Below are 24,595 nucleotides of genomic sequence, written 5' to 3' on the forward strand. Positions count from 1 at the left end.
AACGCAGGGCAGTGCTAGAGCTTCTCAATGAAAAGTTATCCAGTTTTTTTTAACCTGAGCAAAACAATCTTTCTAATCTTGCTCTGAGGGAAGATAACCATTTTTACAACCAAAAAACCTCAGTCTGAAGCAGACACCCAGCATGGAAAATTTCAGCCCAAACGGTTAGTGTTTGGCAAAGTAATAAGCAACTGAAAATAGGACCTTTATTATTGGAAGTGTCAGGCAACCTTAATTACAGGCAGCACCATCAACTCTGCCTATAATCAAAAGGAACCTACAGCTTGAGATAGGCACTTTTTATTTTTAGATAGATAATAAGACCCGTCTTTGAAGTAATTTAGTTGAGAGACTATAACTACTTCAATCATAACATTTTATTTAACTGCTGTTGAAAGAACACAGGCAATCACATAATAAACGACCCTAAAATCCAGGCATAGTTAAGAAAAAAGCCTTAGAGGAGAAACAAAATGTAAAAGTAAGGCTGATTTTCCATCTCCTATTCATGGCTAGGTACTGTTGGGTTAATTATTATATTTGTATTGCAGTAACATATAGGGGTACCAATCAAGGATCAGAACCCCATTATGGTAAGTGCTATACAACACATGCCTTAAAAAAAATCCCTGCTCCATAAAGCTCATAAACTAGGTTTCAACAAGATGTATTAGGTAAATGAGACAAACATAGAGGCAGAGGAGGAAGCAGCAGTAAAAGACAAATAAATATGATACAATAAGCAAAGGTCTCTGCTTGTTACTTGTCTAGACAGATCAGTGTGCAAGTTTATATCTAGTCCCAGAACAAAACTCTATCACTTTATATTGGGAAGGTGTCAAGATGGATTAAGAATAGATTCTTGTAATTTTAATCATCATGCTGGAACCTTTGGCCAGGTTTTTTATTACCTGGCACTATCTAGTAATGTAAAATATGTGCAAATCATTACCAGTCTGATTTGACAGTTTTGCACTCCCTTTGTACTAGTATAAAGGGATATAACAGCTGCATGGTAATGGTGAATCAAACCCCTTAACGGAATTTCCTGTTTCTAGGAATTAGGAACCTATGCTGGATTCTGGTAATGCAGTATTGCCATCCTCCACTAATTTGTATATGTGGGTAGACTTTTGAAATATCAAAGCAGCCTAGTATTGCAAAAGTTGGAGGGAAGTTTCTTGGTGGGGTCAAAAAAGGTCCACTCCCACAGAAAAGATGATATAGCCTGTCCCCTTCTCACAGGAAATATTATGCTGTTGCCTATCTCTCCCATGCAGGGACATGAACGTTCTTTCACTGAAGGCCCACTCAAGCGTGTGTGTGGATATTCTGCAGATTGAAAAAGCCTACAGTAGTATCCATCCACACTCCTGTTACTTCAGGGGTGGCCCCTGGAGAGACAAGGTGTGGTGTTTTAGACCAAGAGTCAGGAAAGCAGAGGAGAACAACTACTTCTTCCACACAACATAACTCTATGCAGCTTAGCACACAGGAGTGCCCACAGGAGGTATCATCATCATCAGTAGCATAGATAGGGGGGCTCAGGGGAAGCAGCCGCTTCCCCTCAGTACATTTTTCAAAAGCGGCGCCTGCTGGGCCATCGCTGGGGTCCTGCAGGCAAGTGGGGGAGCAGCACGGTCAGACTCTGGCGGAGGCATTGGGGGGGGGAGTGGGCGTGGCCAGAGGAGTAAAGGGGCCGGCTCCTTGGCCATTGCGCCCCACGCTTAGTGCAGCCCCAACAGAACTCCAGGGTAGAAGTCCAAGGACAAAGCACAGGGGTGAAAAAATTGTCATCAGCTGCCACCCCCGTAGTAGTGCTAAGGTGAAGATTCTGGCTGACAGGAACAAGCACTCAAAATCCTCTCAAAATGATCATGAATTTAAAGTTAAATTTTATTTATTCCTCTGTATTACTTGCTTGTCCATAGCTCTACATGCCATAGGTACTTTAATAAAAACACATACGGAGTATCATACACTAACATCATCAAGACTTCCCTTTCCTGACAAAAAGTTACCCTCGATTTATAAGGAAAAATCTCCATGACAAACTCACAAATTTAGGGGCGGATTCCAAAGCCCACAGAAGTCAGTAGAATGACTTCCAGTGAGTTAGATGGGCAGTAAGATCAGGCCCCTAGTGAGCCTGTTATACTTTGAAAAGTCATCTTTGCAATTAAAAGAAATGTCTTCTTTGTAAATGGAAGTTTATAGTAGGGTGAAGCTGAACTTTCAGAATTCACCAATACCTTCACAGAAGTCCTATAATACCTATGCAGAGCATTCTGATGAGAAAAAAACTGCATTACAACTTGTAAATATAGCCTTGAAATATGCATTAGTTCTCACTGAGTGCATTTACAGGTTTACATAGGGTCAGGAGTTGACAAAAATGCTAGAAATTTTTTTTAAAAGTAAAAGGTTACTGCTTTTTCAGAGTCTCATGACAAAAAAAAAAGTCTTGTCCAATTAACCCAAACTCACCACCACCAAAATTCATCATCAGTTGGGCAGGGACTATACATGCAGTATGTTAAGTGGAAAGGAACTAGCTTCTGAAACCTGCATGCAGATAGAAGTGTCAAAATATGGCTTATTGTGCAAAAGTGTCTTACCCTTAACTATGCAGTCACTAAGCTATTACAGTGAGACAAGAGACAACTGGACAAGGAGGATGTGCCATATTGTGCCTTTCCCTTGTGGAGGTGAATAAGGTGGGGGATATTTCCCCCACCCACTTGCACACATTCCAGCCACAATTACAGTCCCTGTACTTTCCTCAGTTCAGATACAGTTTTATTCCAGACTTCCCAAATGAGGCAGGGAGCAGGCTGGACTATAGTTCCACCTTTCTTCATATCAGACATCAAAGCTGACTAAGGGCAGAGGGAGTATACCTTGTGCCTTCCAGCATGCTAGGTTGCTCTAGAAAGCAAGGCAGCTCCCTAAATCCTATTACCTCCAGGAGCTTCTTTTGGGACAGCACTGCACCAGCCCAATGTAGACTTGTGCCTTAATGGTACATTCTGGCCCCCTTGTTTTTGTTTGCAATGCAGACTTAATGTTACTCCCACATCTACGTGGGACAATGTATAAATAAATCAGTTTAAAACTAAATTGCAGTCTCACAGAGTCCTCCTTTTTCCTTTTGGGCTTTAAAAAAATTTGCAAACAAATGGTTTTGCTGGATTTGTTTTGTGGCATCCTCTTTGTCAGCACAGAATGGTCGCAATTTCCTAGCCTGCATCCCTAGACTCTTGTTCCTAAGGCAGACATTTTCAAGCCACTGAAAGTGTGTCTTTTCCCTGACATTTCAAATTATTCAGCTAGGGTAACAAACTAAAGTTCAAACTGGAAAACTAATAAAGCATTGCCTGTAATTTTTAAAGGCAAATATCCTGCCAGCGACATTTTGGACATCCCACTAGGACATATAGTGTAGGTAGCAATGTGCATCAGCAGGGGAATGGACTGGATAACTTAATGGGGTATTTTTCCCTCTTTAGTTTCTGTGATCCTGCAACTCTACTCTCTCCCTGCTCCACTGTGATTTGGGTAGTTAGAACTATAATTAATATAAACTATAGGTCTCAACTGGCTTTTTTAAATATTAAAATTTAGAGAAAATACACAATTTTAATGGAATCACGAGTGCTGTGTTTTTCTGTCTCTGGCATGAGGGGAACTGTGTGGGTACTAAAATGAGGCCTCTGGAAAGCCAAAGATGGGCATCAAGCAGCATTTTAGTTATAAATTAAAAAGCTTTCAAAATGATCCCTATTTTCGTTGATTTATGAATTCAACAACAAAAATCACGGTCAGCAATTTTCATCTGAATTCTGAAGAGTTATTTCCAATTGGAACAGCCATTTAGGAAAGGTGACTATGTGACATGAGATTCTTCTCTATTGCTGGAATTAAAAAAAAAATAAAAAATCTTTAGAATGAACTCTATCTTGTCCCAAAAACCAAACTATGAATTCCCAGATAAATAAACACAATTTGCTTATTAAAATAGAGCTTTAACTTTTTATTTTCATTGAATTTGACCCAGTGGAGGCCTATGTAGGGGTTGTAATGTTAATTAGTAAAGTGAAATAAGAGTTTATTTCGGTGCCAAAAATTCTTCTCTTGGATACCCATGCACAATTCCTACAACAGGAGCTACAACCACCTACTGGAGAAGAGAATTTGGTTATTCAGACTTTATTTAGAATAAGTTGTGATTCATGTCTGTCAAGCCATTTAAGCTCCATAGGTAAAAAATCAAAGCAGTTATGGAGTCTGGTTCTAATCCAGAGACACTTGTGGTCTGCCTCCAGAAGTCCATTATGTTAGTTTCATCTTGTGCAATGCCAAATCCCATCTCCTGTCTCTTGATATGTGTATTTGTTTCCTGGAAACACTATACACATTCTGAATAGTCAAAGATAAATACGTCTTTACTTAGAAAGGAAACTATCTTTTAAAGTGATTTCAACTTTGTGTAGAAGAAGATCAAAGGAAAGGTGAATGTGATGGGGCAGATAGGCCCGGCACTGGCAATGAGAGGGTTAAGGAAAGCCTGTGGCATCAGTTGACCCTGCCTCACTACACCTGCAACCAATGTCAGTCATGGAGAGATAGTTAAAAGGAGACCTAGCCCAGGCCAGGGCTGTCCAGGAAAGAAAGCAGAGTTCTGCTACTTCCTCAGGGCTGGCCTTACCGTGAGGTGGCCGCCTCAGATACCAGACTGTGGGGGATGCCACTAGGACCCAGAGTGTAGAAAATTGTGTCTGCTGCTGGTGCATATGTATTCTTTCTGCTCTAGATGCACAGAGATGGTAGAGTTCTGTGCTGGAGGAAGGAGGGCACAAGAGATATAACAGGCAGGCAGGAGAAAAGGTGAGGGAATAACAGAAGGCAGCAGGAGCTGCAAGGAGAGAGAAGAGGCGGAGCCTCTTATGTACCTCTCTAGTACCCCTAGGAGCCTGGACTGATTAACACCAGCTTCTCAGAGAGCTTCCTGTTTCCTGCTGCTTCCCTGAACCCATTTGAGGAGAACAGGCAGTCAACTGAAGTAGTAGGAGCCAGTGAGTATGTGAGTGGTGAGGAGATGCCTGATCTTCCAGTTAGTCAGAGTGCAAGTGACCTGGCAGCTACTGCAGTATCCATATATCCATGTCAAATGGATGTAACCATGCACATTCCTGAACAAAAGTGTAGATCAGAGAAGAGTGTGGTGGAGGCGCAAGAAATAGCTGCTGCTGAATTTAGTTCCTTAAGTCTAGATGATCCAGGACTGTGGACCCACTTGAGCAGTAGCCTGAGGGACTTTCTTGTACTGCATGGACTACACCAAGTGAAAAACTTCATGTTTCCCAAAGACAATGAAAATAGAAGTTTCCATCCAACACATTACTGGCGTGAAATCCCCAGTGGTGATAAAGTGGAGAGGCCATGGTTTATGTTCTCAAAAACCCAGAATGTTGCATACTGTTTTTGTTGCAAACTCTTCCAGTCTAATGTTCCAGCCACCTTGGGTTCTACAGGAACAAAGGATTGGAAAAATCTGGCTAGAAATCTGGCATGCCATGAGAAGGCACCAAATCACCAGAGAGCATTCCATAGGTGGAAAGAGCTTGAAATGAGACTAAGGGTAAAGGCCACCATTGATGATCAGCATCAAGAGAAGATTGCATCAGAGTCTCTTTACTGGCAAAATGTTCTGAAAAGGCTCATTGCCATTTTGAGAATGCTTGCTACCCAAAACCTAGCACTGCGAGGCACTTCAGATCAGCTGTGCCAAACAATGGAAACTTCCTTAAAATTGTGGAGCTGCTGGCTGAGTTTGATGCTGTACTCCAGGAGTATCTAAGAAGAGTTGCCACCCAAGAAATGTACACACCACTACCTTGGAAAAACAATTCAAAATGAGATCATACTGTTACTGGCAACAAAAGTCAAACAGAAGATTGTGGCGGATGTGAAGTCAGCAAGATATTATTCTATTATTCTGGACTGCACACCTGACGTCAGCCATACAGAACAAATGACTTAAATGGTGCGTTTTGTAACAACCACAGAACCTAGTGAAAATGTTCCTGCAATGGTGACTGTCAGAGAGCATTTTCTAGAATTTATTGACATTGATGATACTACAGGAGCTGGTATGACAAATCACAGAATCATAGAATATCAGGGTTGGAAGGGACCTCAGGAGGTCATCTAGTCCAACCCCCTGCTCAAAGCAGGACCAATGCCCAGACAGATTTTTGTCCCAGACCCCTAAATGGCCCCCTCAAGGATTGCTTCTTAAAAAGCTGGAAGAATTGGGAATTGCGATAGCTGACATGAGAGGTCAGGGCTACAATAATGGTGCCAACATGAGAGGAAAGAACAGAGGAGTGCAGACACGGATCTGAGAGTTAAACCCTCAAGCTTTTTTTGTCCCATGCAGTTCTCATTGATTGAGCTTGGTGGTCAGTGATGCAGCATCAGCTTCTAGTGAGGCTGCTGAATTTTTTAATGTAATTCAAAGCATCTATGTCTTTTTCTCTGCATGAACTCATTGATGGCAAATTTTGAAGCAACATCTGGAACATCCTCTCTGACACTGAAACCACTGAGTGCCACACAATGGGAAAGTTGAGTGGAGGCGATAAAGCCTATCAAACACCATATTGGGAAGATGGATGATGCCATAGTTGCCATTATGGAGGATAATGCTATGACAGGAACTGTTCATGGGAGAACAGTGGCAGAGGGAAATGGAATCACCAAAAACATACATAACTTCAGATTTCTGTGTGGCTTAGTTCTGTGTAATGACATACTGTTTGAAATAAATGTTGTAAGCAAGAGACTCCCAGATGTTGACCTTGATATATCTGGAACAACTAGACAAAGCAAAGTCAGACCTACAGTCTTACCGGTCAGATGAGGGATTTCAAAACGTTCTGAAGAGTGCACAGAAGTTGGCAGAGGAACTTCACACTGAAGCTATTTTCCCACCCATTCAAGAATACAAGAGTCACCGAAGAAGACAACATTTTGATTATGAGGCACAGGAGAATCCCATAAGAGACCCCAAACAACAATTCAAAGTTGAATTCTTTAACCAGATGCTAGATTGTGCAACACAGCCAGTTGAAGAACATTTCATGCAGCTCAAGGAACACAGCAGTATATTTGGGATGTTGTATGATATTCCAAAACTCCTCACTATACCTGTAGAAGACCTACACCAGCAATGCAGGGCACTAGAGACAGTGTTGACACGTGATGACATGCACAATATTGATGCGAGTGATTTAGGTGATGAACTGAAAGCCCTTTCAAGATACATTTCAGCAGGATCAACTCCAAAGGCTGTTCTGGAAAATATGTGCACAAATAAGATGACCACCCTCTTTTCAAATGCTTTTGTTGCTCTGTGCATACTTCTAACACTTCCTATAACAGTTGCCAGTGGAGAACGCAGCTTCTCCAAGCTGAAGTTAATAAAAACACATCTACGTTACACAATGACACAGAAGAGGCTGGTCGGCCTTGCAACCATCTCAATAGAGCATGAGCTGGCCCAGACTGTGGACCTTCAGGAAGCAGTTCAAATCTTTGCAACCAAGAAGGCACAGAAAGCACCACTTTGATTATTAAAACAGATAAAAATGCCAGTGTTTACTGTGCCGACAAGAAAAGTTACATTTGCTGTTCAGGCATTTGAAAGTTAAGTGTTACTTAAAATTTTTGAACAAGGAATTTTAAGTTGTTAGTTCTCCTTTATTGGGGTAGGTAGCAGAGTAGTACCATGAGAGGAGTAGAACAGGAAGAAGACAGAATTGAGACCTTTCAAAGTTTTGGCCCAAGCAAGGGGGCATGGGGGGGGGGGTCATTTGAGCTTCCCACATCAGGTGCCAAAATGTCGTGGGCCGGCCCTGTACTTCCTTGATGAGGGAAGCCTAGGTCCAGCCAAGACCCTGAGACAGGTAGCTCAGGAAGACTCACAGAAAGACTAGCCACATGGAAACAACCTTGGAGCAGAAGGCAGTGGTGCCACCAATGAATCCATGGGTGATCATTATTTTTAATTTCAATTTTCCTTTTTGCTTAGAGTCTAACACCCTGGACAGGTAGGACTCAAATGTGCCAGAGCTGGATGATTAAGGCATCATGGCATGGGATCTATGAGGGTGACTGGTGGGGACCTGCAGAGAGGTGAGTTGTGCCCTAATAGGCCACTAAGAGGTGCTGCCTAGACAACCTGGTTACAGTGATCTACTGTTCTTATGCTCTAATACATTTGTTAGTCTATAAGGTGCCACAGGACTCTGTTGCTTTTTGCAGATCCAGACTAACACAGCTCCCCTTCTGATACTGTTCTGGGTAATTCTGGAAGCAGTCCTTCCTATGTCAAGCAAAAGTGTTTTGCACGTGAAGCAACTTTTACCAGCCTTGTAAGAAATGTTCTTTTTCTCAAAAATGTTCTTTTTCTCAGGTTTGATCCCACAGTCTTCAACTGGACTTTCTTTGAGAGCCATTATTTGAGGCATGCATTACATTGTACTAGGTTCCATGACATGACATTTATATATATGAAATAGGTGGCAGACAGACACAAAGTCATGCACATCAGTCCTAATTTGTAGCTGCCCCCCAGCCTGGCTTCCAAGTAATTGTGCCTGCAGTTGAAAACCCTAATGAAAACCCCCATGACCTTATTTGCCAGGCACTTGTGTAGTTAAGCTTCTAAAATAGTGCAGCTGCATCCAGAATTTTGCACTCAAATTTTATAAGCATAAAATATCTGCAATAGTAGAGGCAAAGCACAAAATACTGAAAAGTTTTACATCTTCAAAGCACTTTTCAAATATATTAATTAACCCTCTGAGTACGATTACTTCTATATGAACTAATCCTCACAATACAATACTATCTCCGTGATACAGATGGGTAAAACAAGGCACAGAGTACAATAACTTGCTGTGGGTCTCATAGAAAAGTAGTGGAAGAACCAAGGATAGAACCCACAAATCCTGGCTCCCAGTTCCCTATTCTAGCTGTTAATATTTCATGCTAAAAAGAAAGAGGAATTCACTCGAGCTATGTGCCCAACAGAAATGCTGCGACAAGACAGCAGTGGCTGATGTCTACCTCTGTGTATTTTTCTCCCTTGTCATTCATTTCTCTTGGCAGTGAGATGAACTCATCATCCTTCAGACACCTTGCTAGACGGATGACACTCTTGGGAATAGTTCCTTCTGCCTGACCTAAAGTGGGTCCCTGACTGCTATTTGTCATTAACATGTTTCCTAGACAGATGTTGGTATGTCATTAGTTATATAATCCCTCCCTGAAATGTCACCTTCTTGCAAGAGGATTATTTTGATCTATATAGGAAACATCGTCACTGATTTCTATTTAAGCAGGTATCCCACAAGATTACCTGCCTCTACAGAATAAGTGGCATGGTCATGTTTACAATTCTGCCTGTAAATGTGTGTATTACTTTACATCAACCACCACATTGACTTCAATGGTTATTATAAAGTTAAAATAGGCAAGTTTCTACACACAGGGTTGAGATATTGGTGTTTCTCTCCACTCTTAGAAAAGGAAATAACCACATTAGCTAAGGTATCACTGAAAGAAAGTCAGCATTTGCCAACAGTTATCAAAGAGGCAAATACTGTGGGCCAGATTGTAAATTCATTTTTGCAGGCTGCAGTGAGATTATCTAAAATTGGAATTCTGCATTCTGGAAGCAGAACAAATGTGCAACAAATGACAGTGAGAAGAAGAGAGAAGCACTGACAAAAGCAAATGCTCAGTTTATTTTGTGTGCCTGCTAAGGGTCCAGCTTTGATGATGGACCTAGGCTGTCCCTGGGATAAGTCACATAATAAAGCCTTTTATCTTGTATAGAAAATACAGGCTGGTGCATATTCTTATAGATACAAAATACAGAAAGAAGAGTGCCCACTTCTAATGAGAAAAGCTCTGCGTCTTTTCTTTCTCAAGCCTTCCTTTGGATTGAAAGGACCAGATTCTCCTCTTGGTAATAGTGTAAACCCATTGACTTGTATGGAATTGCAATGTTATAAACTGATAAACAGTAGACCATGGGCCAAGTTGTTCTATTTTTGGTCCTTATTTCCTTTTAGAAGGAGAATAAAGGATTTGTCTTCACTGAAAAGTTAACTGAAATTATAATTAGAGTGTTGGCCTTAACCTGACTCCCATTCACACACAAAAATCCCTACCTTGAACATGATGCATTAAAGTCAAGCTAGCTGGCCTGCCACGGGGTATAGGTAGAAGCTTGATGACAGTTGCTGCTTAAGCTACAGCACTCTATGTGGATGCAGCTAGAGTCCATTCTATTCCCCTAGTATCTTACCAAAATTGCCCCTGGGAGTTAGTCTCCCTACCCGGGCTGGCTCCAGGCACCAGCTGAGCAAGCAGGTGCTTGGGGTGGCCAAGGAGAAGGGGCGGCACGTCGGGCTCTTCTGCGGGTCCCTCGGTCCCTCTTGGAGGGAAGGACCTGCCGCCGAATTGCTGAAGAAGAAAGCGGCGCGATGGAGCTGCCGCCAGTCGCGGCTTTTTTTTTTTTTCCGCCGCTTGGGGCGGCAAAAACCCTCGAGCCGGCCCTGCTCCCTACTCCTTGGTTCCAGACCAGAAGTTACCTCCAGTCAGCATAGTCTGCTTGGATGTTCAGCCCCCAACTTAACATGTGGCTTATTATACCTGTAACACTTGTCTAGCACTCTCACTATACTTGTTCAGATCAGACGGTGTCCAGGAGAGCATCCTCTCAGCATGAGGTTGACACCAAAGTTCTTGCAGACATATGGTGTGAGGCCATCAACACATGATTTTTTTGGGACCAGAACCAACAATCAAAAGTCTTATGAAGCTACCATACGGGAGACAGCAGAGCGGGTGGGGGGGGGAGAGGAGAAAGGAAGGGGGAGATCTGCTGAACTAGACCTCAGTGTCATCAGAAGAAAATTCTTGAAGAACCTGTTCTGTCAGGCAAATGACCACAACTCCTGGTCCCATAACTCCCCTAAAATGTTAGAAGCAAGCTCAGCAGCACCCCCAAGCTTGGAGCTTGTGTACACCTTTAACACCTCAAGGGCCAAGACAACCAAGCACTGAGAATTTGGAGGAAGAGAAGGATCCAGGTCTGGTGCTGACACTGGCCACAGCAGTCTCAGCTGAGATGGAGCAGGTGCTCATCATTCTGGGCACAGCCAATTTGAATGTGCTGAAGACTCCCATGTCCTGTTTAGGGTGGAGATGGAGGAGCAGACTGTGGAAAAACAGACCAGGGAGAATGTGGTAGAAGTACCAACATCATCTCAGCTGGGTAATAGAGTGATTCGCCATTGTTGACATGGTTAGTGGGATATGACAACATAAAAGTGCCATCATTGCTGGTTTAGGACCAATCTACTACTGTAGTGCAGGATGCTGTGTGCTGGGAGGTGGACTTTTTTTGGTAATACTACGTGTACCTTCACTTGAGGGCTGTAGCACTGCCATTTCCAACCCAACTCTTCTCCCTCCCTCTGTGGTCAACCAAGGTCTTTAGAATAATGAAATAATCCCCTTTCCAATTTGCATTAAAATGTGCACCTGGAAGGGGTCAGATATAGGCTCAAGCATCATTGATGGCACTAGCCCAGTTCAGGAAGCCCATTTACTCAAAGCTGCTATTACTTCAGGGACACTACCAATCTATAACTTCAATTGCAACCTCATCACCACAGCAGTAACATTGACTTCTGACGCCAAACTGATTATCCACCCATCTACAGCGGTTTGGGGTAGCCAGCTTTCAGATGGCAAGAGTAACCCATTTCTGGACTGTCTCTACTGCATATCTGGGCATTGCGGGTCTGGGGCAAGCTCTTAGCACAGCTCTAGGAAGGTAGAAGTTCTGGGTTCACTGACTGTCATGCCAGGTCTGCACGCTAATGTAGTTCCACCACTCTGTGCCTGTGATCCCGCTCCAGAACCGCCAGTCAACACAGGAGGATTCCTCAGCTAAGAAAATCAGGATGAGTTTCTCCACTCTTCTATCATAGCTACAGGCAGCCTGCATGATCTCCTTAGCAAATCCTATTGCTACCTTCTGAGAGCAACCAGCCAATGTGAAAAGCCCTCCCCTCCATCTCATGCTCTGTATATGCCTTCCATTACTTAAGTCAGAACTCCATTAATTCACGGTAAGTATTCTATGCCTTCACGCTGGAACACAGGCCATGAACACAAAAGCAGAAGCGGTGTGCTGTAATGAGTTGTCAGCCTAGCCCACTTCTGCCCATATGCCCAGAAAAGAGACAACTTGTATTGCAATTAGATAGTAAGTGTGAAAAATCGGGACAGGGGGTGGGGGTTAATAAGTGCCTATATGAGTAAAAGCCCCAAATATCAGCGCTGTCCCTATAAAATCGGGACATCTGGTCACCCTAACTGCAATATTGTACAAAAGATTTCAGAGTGGTTCACTAGTGCAGTGCTAAGAACCCAGGGATAACACTTTATGGGGTTCAGTACAGTGTGCACACACTACCTTGAATATGACTTGAGTTACCCTCTGTGGTGTGGACACTCACTTTAGCTAAGTTAGCTTGAGTGTCGAAACTCAGGTTAACTGCAGTGAAGACATATCCTAGAAGACAAAACTACATGTGAGAATGTAAGGCTTTAAGAGATAAGAACCCCCGACAGAATCCAATATACACAAAGTATAGAAATGTGGAATTAAAGCTGAAAATCCCACTTTCCCAACTAGCTTCATGTCATCATAACGTTAAACACTGAAAAACAAGAGGACCACAAGATGTGTACAATAAGACAAATGCAGATCAGTGATCAGTCTAAGAACTCTAAGGCAGTCACTCTTGCCTAGCTGTCTGCTGAAATCCTTTGCCCTGTTCACTGCCCTCAGTGCCTGGACTCGTCAAAAACAGGTAGCCCTCTGTACCAGAGCTTTGAAAAAGATCATATGGCCTTGAACCTCCTACAAGAGCTAAAGATATGCATAGCTGAAAGGCCATAGGGGAGTGAATCATTCTCCATGATCTGTCCTGTCAAGCAATGGAGCCGAGTTCGTGCATGCATTCAAGATGAGGACACTTGTGCCCATACCATATTTTCCCCAGACTCTTGACCTGGCTTGACATGATTTCCCCTTGTGAGGATAAGACTGTATACAATGTTGTGCTCTAGCACACAGAAATACAGCAAGTGGTGGGCTCCTCAGGCATGTGTAAAAGGGATTTGTTGTTGCATTACATAAAGCAAGAAGTTGTCTCTCCAATCTCCATTCTTGTACTATGAGCCAAAACTATGAGGTGCTGTGTGACTCCTGTGGGCTGCTGAAGAGGAACCATCAGCTCCCCAAAATGCTAGAGGAATTGAGAGTACACAGCCCCCCAGATATTTATTAAATCCAGCGGTGCCACAATCCAGCACATTTGGCACGGCAAAGCTGTGGCCACTATTCCATTGTCTAGGCTGCACTGGTCAGGAGTCCTAGCTGGCAGGTTGACTTTTACCTCTGTTCCTTTGCATTAAATTAAATTAATGGAGATATCCCATCTCCTAGAACTGGAAGGGACCTTGAAAGGTCATCGAGTCCAGCCCCCTGCCTTCACTAGCAGGACCAAGTACTGATTTTGCCCCAGATCCCCAAGTGGCCCCCTCAAGGATTGAACTCACAACCCTAGGTTTAGCAGGCCAATGCTCAAACCACTGAGCTATCCCTCCCCCACTATGTGGGTGGACAGGATTTACCCACAGAAAATATTTGCAGAGATCTGACAAACAGATCTAAAAAAGTCTCAAAAATATCAAATAGTTTACAATTCTCAAGAATGTATTTGTTGCAGTCTGTTGGAACAGTGTGTGCTGGAAAAGAGAGGCTACATTTGTCAGATGAATTAAGTATTGCAAGTAACGCTGGTCCAATAATATTTATCAAATCCTTTATTCAATAATGTTTGCTATATTTTGAATACCTGATTCAACAATATATTTTCATTATTCAACGAGCTTACAAAGCAGGGAAATTCATTAATGTTCATGATTTAGTTTGGAAAAGAGAAGACTGAGGGGGGACATGATAGCAGTTTTCAGGTATCTAAAAGGGTGTCATAAGGAGGCAGGAGAAAACTTGTTCACCTTAGCCTCTAAGGATAGAACAAGAAGCAATGGGCTTAAACTGCAGCAAGGGAGGTCTAGGTTGGACATTAGGAAAAAGTTCTTAACTGTCAGGGTGGTTAAACACTGGAATAAATTGCCTAAGGAGGTTGTGGAATCTCCATCTCTGGAGATATTTAAGAGTAGGTTAGATAAATGTCTATCAGGGATGGTCTAGACAGTATTTGGTCCTGCCATGCAGGCAGGGGACTGGACTCGATGACCTCTCGAGGTCCCTTACAGTCCTAGAATCTATGAATCTATGATTTAAAAGCATTCAGAAATTTTATATATATATATATATTTTGAGGACCACCCAGCTCTAGCTGCAAATTACTGGAGAGGAACATATTGTTTTGGTGGTAAGGTTTTGGACTGGGAGATGTGAGTTCAGGTTCCAGCTTTAGCACATTTCCTGCAGTTCCCCAGCTGTAAAATAGAGACATTTCTTTTCTTCCACCTTCTGTCTGTCTTTTTTTATTCATTGTGGGAAGTCTTTTTGGGGCAAGGACTGTCTCTTCCTGTTTGTATGGTGCCTAATGGATGTGTGGTGTGGATTGGGGCCAGCAGGTGCTACTGTAATACAAATAAATATTTGTTGACTTCTAGTACAGCCACTTGAGGATACCTCGATTTCTCTATCTTTTCTAATTCTTTTTTTTTTTGGTTAGCATATCCTGAGAATTATAGCTCTTTCCTCCAAAAAAGAAGCACTCAGTGAAATATTTAATAAAAAAGTTTGTGAACCTCTGCTGAACTTAGCCCACCGATCACAAAAAGTACTTCTATTACTTGCATACCTGGGGTACATAGGTGCTAATGGGAGCAGAATCTGGCCCCATATCACTGGAAAGAAGCTGGAGGATTTCAGAACATTAGGCCTAGATTAGGAGTGGAGTTTCCAAACCCTATGTCCTGAAACTCACCAAGGACCAATCTGAATTGAGAGAGCCGCCTTGACTAATAGGAGCAAAAATACACTCCAGCCACACCCCCATATAAAGCTCATGATGTGTAAAGCTATGTTATTATAACAGCTGTACTGTACATTACTCAGCGATTACCCTTACATAAGGGAAATTCCCAGGTAGCTGGTTAAAGCAACTTTCTGGCTTCTTCGTACTGCTTCAGAATGCCTGGAGTAGGACCAGAATCTAACTTTCAAATTCTGGTTGCAATATTGAAGCTACATTTAAAGATTAGAGTCTAGGGATTCTCACACTTCACTGTACTGCAACCCCCTTCTGACAACAAAAATTACTATGCAACCCCAGGAGCCCACCTGAGCCCTGCCACCCCAGCGGGGAGGCAAAGCTCAAGCCCAAGCACTAGCCCCCTGGGCTAAAGCCCTTTGGCTTTGGCCCAGGTGGTGGGGCTCGACCTTCAGCTTTGGCCCCGAGGCTCCAGCAAGTCTAACACCAGCTCTGGTGACCCCATTAAAACATGGTCATGACCCACAGTTTGAGAACCGCTGGACTACACTAACAGTCTTTGTGTTGCTAGCACTCAGCCTTTAATAATAACTTTAGAAATCCATTAAGAAAAGGTATTGACTCATACTGTTTAAAAGGTATGGTAATCAGAAACAGGGTAGCAGTGCGATCCTAAAAGAGAGTTTTACTGGGGAACACATGGACTTATAGTTTCTATTGTATTACTCATTTGTATTTTTTAAATTAAACTTCCCCATACTATTTTGCTACTTACAATTATATATTTACATTATTGCTTCCTTTCCCTATATCTACTTAATCTTTCAAAGAAGTCAGGATACTGAAATTGTGACAATCTAATCTTTCCCATAATGGTAATTTGATGCCATAAACATAGGATTATGTGCTTTATTCTCTCACATCTGCATTGTTTTACTTAAATGAACAACCCAGCCGTAACAAGCTTCCAAGTTTTGCACTGTAAATTTGCCTTGTAATCAATTGCAAGAGTCAGTTATCTGTGATTATAAAAATTCATTAGGTTTCTAGCTTCTAGTATGGTACCCACAGACTGTGACGTCTACAAAACCTGATGGGCTAATTTAGAGCCCATTTGTGAAAAATCAAGTATTCAATATTAAGCCAAAATATTTCTTTGAACAAAAAAATCCCATTAATCCTGGATTGGGAGGTATTTATGAACTTTGACCTTACTGGGACTTATTTATTAGCAATAGAGTTACATAAGGGATGTATTTAGCCCATGGGCAAAATATGGCCTTCTCATCTGCAACTGTCTCCCTCCCCCAAGGAGAATCTATAGATCCAGAAACCACTACAGGCCAAGATGGGATAGCTAAATTTCTATTGGCAATTTCCCCTCCCCCCTCCCGCCAGAAACTCATACTACGGTATAAACTGCATGTTTTCACAGAACCAATTGGCCCTGCTGTAACACGTCTTGTGATTAAGCATCTGGCTACAGTTCCTGATGTTTACATCACAAGAATAGTCTGATGAAGAAATCATGCAGGAAAACTAAAATTTAGAAGGGAAAATAATGTTTAAAAAAATATTCTGATGCAGATGTAGAGATCAGGTACAGAAGGAAACTAAATTTAAAGGGAAAGACTATATAGACTTACATAGACTTCAGTCTTACTGAGAGGGCACACTAGAGGGCACTGGTATTTAAAACAGATCATAGTAATATTAACTTGCCAGTAGAGGAAAGTCATGAGGAGATAAATGTTCTTCCTTTCTGGAATCTGAAGAGCTCTGTGTAGGCTTGAAAGCTTGACTCTTTAACCAACAGAAGTTGGTCCAATAAAATATATTACCTCACCCACCTTGTCTTCCTGGAATCTGCAAGAACAAGTTGTGAAACGTGTACCTGTTAAATGCAATATGTATCCTCCAAATTAGTTATGATCCTGTTTATACTGATGTTGGTATCAGACTCTACTTATCTTTTCCTTGCTTACAGTCAATTGCTAAGATTCATGAGTAAAGCTGGTCAAAACATTTGATGCAAAGTGACTTTTCAACCAGAAAACTTCATGGAAAATTTTCATTCCGGTCAAAGATCAGGAATTAAAAAAAGGATTCTTAAAGATATGTGAAAGCCATATTTTTATTTAGTGGAACCTGAAATTTTTTACCAAGAGCAGTTTTCAAAAACTGAAAATATTTATATTTGGATTCAGTTTTTCATTTAAAAAGTGAAATATTTCTCAGAAGCTTTTAAAAAGACCAATTTCTTTTCAATTTCCCCATGGTAATAATTGGCATTTTTGACAAGTTCTATCCACAGGTAAGATTTTCAGAAGTGCCTAAGTGATTTAAGGAGCACAACATAGCAGGACTTGTGCTCCTAAGCCACTAAAAAAATCCTACCTCACATGAGATCAAGCACATACAATAATTCTACCACTCAGTGGGATAGTGTAGAACCTGACACAATGGCAGAGGATTACTTAAGAGATCACAAATAGGGAAGCTGTAGGAAGGTAGTGATCAACTCATCGGTTCAAATATGCTGTAGTCACAGTAAGTTTGGTTTATATCACTAAGCTCTTTATGCTAGTTTTTGGCATGTTAGGCATATGCATCAGTGTATGGGAAAGGTGCGTCATTACTGAGCCATACCAGCAGAATGACATGCATAGTGCCTGACTGGATTATGCCTGTTTTCAGCCCAGCACTATTAGTCTTTTGCTTTCCTGAATAATCCAACAAAAGATCTGAAAATGTCTGAAGGGGGAACAAAATAAATGGAAGATCACAAGATAAATGAGCAGAAAGATTTACACCTTTCAGATATAGGCCTGAAATAAGAAATCTCTCATTGACATTCTACAAAGTGACTACGTAATAATCTTGAGAAATTATTTAGCACTCAGGATAACATTGCCACTGAATGATGGAGTTTGCTGGCAGAAATGTTGAAAGACTGACATCGATCAAAGTTAACTGTGGTATCTTTGCTGATGCTGTGTACCCTGGCGTGCTGCCAAAGCATATCTCAGATGCAACTGATGATGAGGCTATGGGTGACTCTGATGATGACTGATGTGATAGCCCTGCCAATGCTCAGCATTTGACGGAAGGCTTGGTATCTTTTTGATATAGAACAACTCATTCTTTTATTTACTTCATTATTTGGCTTTACGAAAGTTGCCAACAATACTGGACTCAAAAAATTCTCACCTAACCCATCAGGAAAAAGCTTTCCCCCCTTAACTGATATGTACCATCTTCTAAAGCCTGAGGGAATAGATCACCATTGCATTGTCCCCTCAAGAAAAGTTAGTGTTCTACTGAAACGAAGGGGGAAGGGAAAGGAGGGCTTCTGAAGTCTTACTGCCAATCCCAGAGGGCCTTTAGCTCTAGGCTTCAGTTGATCACAATTGTCACATTATCACTTCAGGAGAGAAGACAGTGCACATATCCAGGTGTTGAACATTTAGGACTTTACAGATTAACACCAGCCCCATTATTGCACCTGGAAGCTTGTATTTTGCATGGTAGAGCCACCAAACTGCAAGTAGCACTCCTGGCAGAGGCACGTTTAGTTGTAGCTCATTTGCTTATTCTTATTTCACTTGCTATTGTTTGATAAGTAAAAGAGGGGCTTGGGAGGAGGAGGAGCAGAAAGGCCAGAGTGCTGGAGCGGCATCATAGCTAACATTACAGAAATGTAGATAAGGAACATTTGACTTGAATAAAGCATAGATGTGTGTACAATGTTGTATGCACACAATTATGTGAAATACTGCATGCCTCAGCTAGACTGACCTAAAATTCTACAGCATTCTACCCATACATTCTGTGATGGTCCACTCCAGCAGACTGGAAGTTCTGTGGTGGTTTTAGGGAATTTTTTAAAAAAAGAATGATGATTTTCTAAATTAAATGTGAAAAATACAATCACAGAGGTGTGCCCTCTGCTAGTTAATATGACAATACATTCATTTTATTTTACTGTACCCATCTTTTTAATTTCCAGTGTTGCAGAATTGTGTGTTGAAATTGCATAACTGCATTATAGAATTTGTCAGGGACAAGTTGAATTTTTTTGATCAGCACAAGTGCCAGCAAGGAAATTGTGATTTTTCAAAAGTTTCTCAGCAAAACTTGAATGGAATTTCATGGGACAAAAAAGGAAATTCTCTAGTCATAGGTCTCTCCCTCCTACCCACTTCAGAGGCCTGCTACGAACAATGGAGGTATTTATATATATATATAAAAAAAATAAAAAGTCACAAGAATCTTTTATAATGGCAACTTGAATATAGGTATCACTACCAGCTCCCCCTATAATAAAAATTATCTGAATGTTAAAATAACCGGAAGGAAATTAATATTGACATAGAAATTGGCATGATTCATTTTCAAAGTTGCTCCCTTATTGAAGATGCTGGTCACAGCTTTGAGATTTTGTTCCAGGCTGCCTGCAGGCTCAGTAACAGTAATACTGAACTCTTACACAGTGCTTTTCATTAGTAGATCTCAAAGAGCTTTACAAAGGAGATAGTGTCATCAGCCCCGTGTTTTAGATAGAGAAACTGAGGCACACAGAAATTGAACCCAAGTCTCCTGAGTCCCAGCCTCGTTCTCTATCCAAGAGGTGAAACTGCCCCTCGTATTACTCAGATGGACAGGACGGCATCAGTTTACACTTAGCTGATATTTTCTTTGCAAGACTAGAACTTAAGAGGTTTTTTAAATGAAAGTTTAAATCCTGCTGCAGAGCTCTGTAGCAAAAGGTGGAATCTGCAGCAAATGAGTATATAGGGCCTGCTTACGTTTGGTGCAATTTAGTTTCTTCCGTGGCTGAATATATCAAATGGATGACAAGGAAATATTTTCTGTTTTTCACATTGTATCAAACAATGTCACTCTACTTGCTTGGAAAGATTTTTCTTTTCTTTTTTAATAAAGAAGTGAATTTAATGCTTGCAAAAGGTGCTGAATTGTCAGCCTTGAAAAATGCCTGAAGCTGGTTTATCATCAGAATAAATGAAGCATAACCCCACCCTGCCTTGTTCGTGTGTTCCACCACTAAATTGACAGGATCACCTCAGAACACCCAGAAGAGAATCTTTTTTTGCTCCACACCTGTCCCTGTGGATTTATAAAGAGCAACAGTTAAGAGCTCCAAAGACAGTCCCTTGTAGTCACAACCAGAATGACAGCGCCTAAGACACAAAGCCTAAATAAGGGGTTCTCAAACTGGGGGTCGGGACCCCTCAGGGGGTCGTAAGGTTATTACATGGAGGTCATGAGCTGTCAGCCTCCACCCAAAACCCTGTTTTGCCTCCAGCATTTATAACAGTGTTAAATATATAAAAAAGTGTTTTTAATTTATAAAGGGGGGGGGTCGCACTCAGAGGCTTGCTATGTGAAAAGGGTCCCCAGAAAAAAGTTTGAGAACCACTGGCCTAAATGGTGATGTGCAGGGGTCAAGCTGGATAATGGGAGGATCATTTCCTCAGGGCTCCATTATGGATGAAGGAATCCAGAGGAAGGAGATGGGGGGGTGGGTTGTCTAAGATGACAAAAACGAATATGTAAACCCATTAGAGGCAGGATTTGAGAGAAGTGACAAATTGTTCCTTTTAGCACTAGCACCAGGTCGTGGCTGCATGGAGTGGCACTGTCCTATGGGGAGGGATTATGCCATAGGGAGACACAATCTGTCCCAAGTGGTATAGTGTGCAGGGACCTGCACTGTCAGGACTGTCCCTTAACATGGTTATTTGTATTATTTATTTGTATTCTGGTAGTACCAATCAGGGGTAGCAGCTCTGTGTTCTGTTATGTGTTGGAGCAGTGGAGAAGCCAGGCCCTGCATCAAAGAGATTTTTCAGTCTAAATAAGCAAGTCAGATTAAGGGTGGAGGATGTAACATACAAGCTGGCTAGTCAGGGTGATGGAGGGGCAAATGTCATGATAAAGGGGCAGGGGGATTCCACTTTAAACATTTGTTTTGTTTTCCTTTTCTAAAATAGAAATTTAAAAAATGTGGGCAGAGGATAAATGAAGAGGAACATGAGTAAAAAAAAGGAGGAAGAGCTGTGGAAATATTGTAAATGGAGAGAGGGAAGGAGAAATAGGAGGAAAGGATAAATATGTATGGAAGGAAGTTGCTGTGGAGGATCTGTAAGAGTGAGAAGGGGTTGGAGCCAGGAAGGACAAAAAGTGTCCAAAATCAAAACATTCACAAAAGGAGTCTGATGCCATCACCACTGCCTGAAAGTTCCAAACGTTCTGAATGTTCTTGTGCACCAGCATGTTCTAGGGAGCAGAATGGAGAAAGGCAGCTGGTCATTACTCCATTTCTCCCTCCTTTGGAGTGCTGTGCAACCCTGGGGGCTCATCAAGGGAGCTGGCTCTGGGTTCCCCAGAGAGCAGGCCCTGACATTGTAGCTGGCCCCTATGTGAGCCATGCGTCGGGCAGAGGGTTCCTTTCACTCTTCCACATTGCATCTGTGTAAGGGGCAGCTACTATCTGGCCTTGTATTTGACTGACAAGGATCTGAGCTCAGCTCAGGCATAATGATTTATACCTGATTTATACTCCATGTTTACATTGGGATGTAACTGATCAGTTTTCTGCTAACATCTATCCATTCAATTATATAGAAATTATATAGTCTAGTAGGCGTAACTGGTCTGTAAGCCATATGCAGTTCTTCCAGTATTGCATAACATTATTAAATTATTTTATCTGACTTTAATGGTTTCTAGGAACTGTACAGACAAGCCTGAAAAAATGAAAATGGACTGATATAAATCAGTACTCATGGAACATTGTGCTTATCACCATTGCTTTTTCAGAACTCATACATGTAAGACCATGCTGTATTCCAAATATATGATTCTCACTTCATATCCAAACACCATAGCACATCCAGCTAGAGAGGAGCTCAAGCCACAGGACCCACTTGTAACAGATCTCAAGCACCCCAAAGTAGAGGGGGTTTTGGATCTGAAGTTTCCTCCCAGCCCTTTTGCCATCCAAAGAGCCATTTTATCACCAGATGGAGTTTCGCACCTTTAGACTATGACAATGCATAGACTGCACAAGTTTATATTATACGGTAAATTATATATATCTGTCAGTTAAATACAGGTTGCAATTTCAATAGTTTTAATACCTAGTAACAAGAACAAGATATTTTGCACTTCTATAGCATCCTCTATTTACTGTTATCAAATTGCTTTACATATATCAACAAACTAAGCCTTGCAACTTCCCCTTGAGGGAGGGTGTATTATCTGAGAAAATAGACCTGGTCTTACCTATGCCACTTTTCTGGTCATATAGGACCCCACAGTTCAGGTGTGCCATGCACCCACCCACTGCAGATCAGAACATTGCTCCAGAACAGTTCAACATCTGAGGTGGGAAGAATTCTCCCTCTGTTCCAGGTGATTAAGTGACACTGTTGTCTCAGGCTGCAAAGAGGTTCCAGAAGGAAGAACCACTCCCCTCCACAATAAAAAAAATTTGCAATCTGGGAGACTTGCAAAGACTGCATTGTTACTGGCTTATAACAACATCATGCCAGACACCTAGTTTTCTGGGATTTCAGGAAAGAATCCACCTTGTCCTCAAGCCCTGCTGGAACTGGCTGCAGCCAAACTAGAGATTGAAGGATGTGCTCTTGGAAGCCATCATCCCTGATCACCGACTCCATGTACTCAAACACCTCAGACAGGGAACAAGAACCAGAGATGACTAAAAACAAATCTCATAAGGGACACTTCCAGCTCCACCAAGAGCTACAGAAGATTAAATTCAAATCACCATGGTAAAAGGAACCAGACTCAGTCAGAGGTCCAATGTAGAGAATCCCATCAGGATGCAGGCACTTGCACTCAGGAAGATAAACTGGGTGTGGGGTCTCTGGTCTGTTATTGTAACCAGAAAAGCCATCAGGCTGCAAGATCCCGTTAGAAAAGAGAACTCAAATGCCAACTTTAGAATATATACCATGAAAAACTAATTTCTGATGGGGAGAGGGAGGTTGTAGGGTGCAGAAGGGGGTGTCTTTTGGGCATTGGAGAGTAAGTAATTAGGTGGCCCTCTGGTGACCTTCCTTGATTGACTGAAGGAAGTCGTTTCTGACCTCCACAGAGACCAGTAAACTATGGATGAAGAATAATTTCTGGCAACTATGAAGACACTGGATAACTGGAAGTATTAGCTTCTCAGGCAAGTGTACCTTCTGGATTCAGTTCCTTGGGTTCTGCAGTAGCTAGCCTTGATGAAGGAACAGAATAACAGGCTCATTCACTTGTCACTTGCGCTATAGATTTATCCTCCCACCGCCACCACCATCCCCACCTCAGCCAGGTACTATAAGGACAGGTAATGGTGGACCATCAGCTCCTACCCAAACAGAGGTCTAGCAACTTAGGAGGGAGGATAAATAGGATCACATGGATTGGGGGCCAGAGGGCTTGAAAAGCCACCTGTTCTTGCAAATTCAAACGAGTTGTTTTTCCTCTTGACTTCTTTCCTTCCAACCCATCTAGCCTAGAGTGAGCTGTATAGAAGGCGCACACCTTGTTTCCGTATTTTCCATCTCTCCACTTCCATCCCAGGTCCTTTTCTTTCTCTTGGTTAATTAAATGCACCTCTTTCTGGCTGCTCTGCTGCATCAGCAGCTGTGCTTATGTGGCTGCAGGCATTCAGTGTATTTATAGACTCAGTCCCTCCCACAGGAGTGGTTATGCCACTTACAGGTTGGAGCTGTTCCCTGTTGCAGATAGTCCTGGTCCTGATGATAGGGAGCCTTGGTTAAGGCTGGAGGATAGAAAAGTTGGAAAGATTCAGGCTGCTTGTCAGTTTTTTTGGCTGTCCAAAGCTATTTATTACTTTGTTGCCTATTCATTGTTTTATTTTATATCACTTGCAGTCCTTGCACTCAGTAGCCACATTTTTGCAATACAAACCACACAAGCACTTTGTGATGGAACCACAAATGTGTGTATATTAACCTCTCAACTTTCTGCCACGCTGAGGAGTATGACAGACTGTTTGTGGGTCTGTCTAAAAATGGGTGTACTTATAATCCTTTTCTAGAGATTGATTGCAAGTAGCTTCCTACCCATTACTTAGGCAAATTGCAAATCTATATGTTAACAATCACAATTTGAAATGAAAGCAATTTAAAAAATCAAATAGAATATACTTACTCTTTTATGCTAAAAAGCCCACAAGGAATAAAATAAGCCACATTTACAGAACTGCATACATGCATGCATTTGCACACATAGGAATGCAAACAATTTTAGTTTACATGCATACCATTGCAATTCCATGTGTAATCACAGGAAATTAATACAAAATAGAGGCAAAACTAAATTTGCATCTTTTGCCCAAATAGTTCTAATAATCTGACCCTTTCACTTCCTTAGTTTTAACAGAAATATATCATGATACACTGATTATGTAT

General features: G+C 41.8%; 1 long non-coding RNA gene across 1 annotated transcript in view; it reads right to left on the reverse strand.

Annotated features, from left to right (window-relative positions):
* Positions 1 to 22,233: 22,233 nt before the first annotated feature.
* The window catches only part of LOC117878967, a 30,248-nt gene continuing 27,886 nt past the window's right edge, over positions 22,234 to 24,595 (reverse strand). The window contains exon 4 of the long non-coding RNA XR_004646152.1: positions 22,234 to 23,943. This is a non-coding gene — a long non-coding RNA (uncharacterized LOC117878967). The remainder of the gene's footprint in view (positions 23,944 to 24,595) is intronic.

This window comes from Trachemys scripta, chromosome 6 (assembly GCF_013100865.1).
Source record: "Trachemys scripta elegans isolate TJP31775 chromosome 6, CAS_Tse_1.0, whole genome shotgun sequence".
Lineage (NCBI taxonomy): Eukaryota > Metazoa > Chordata > Testudines > Emydidae > Trachemys > Trachemys scripta.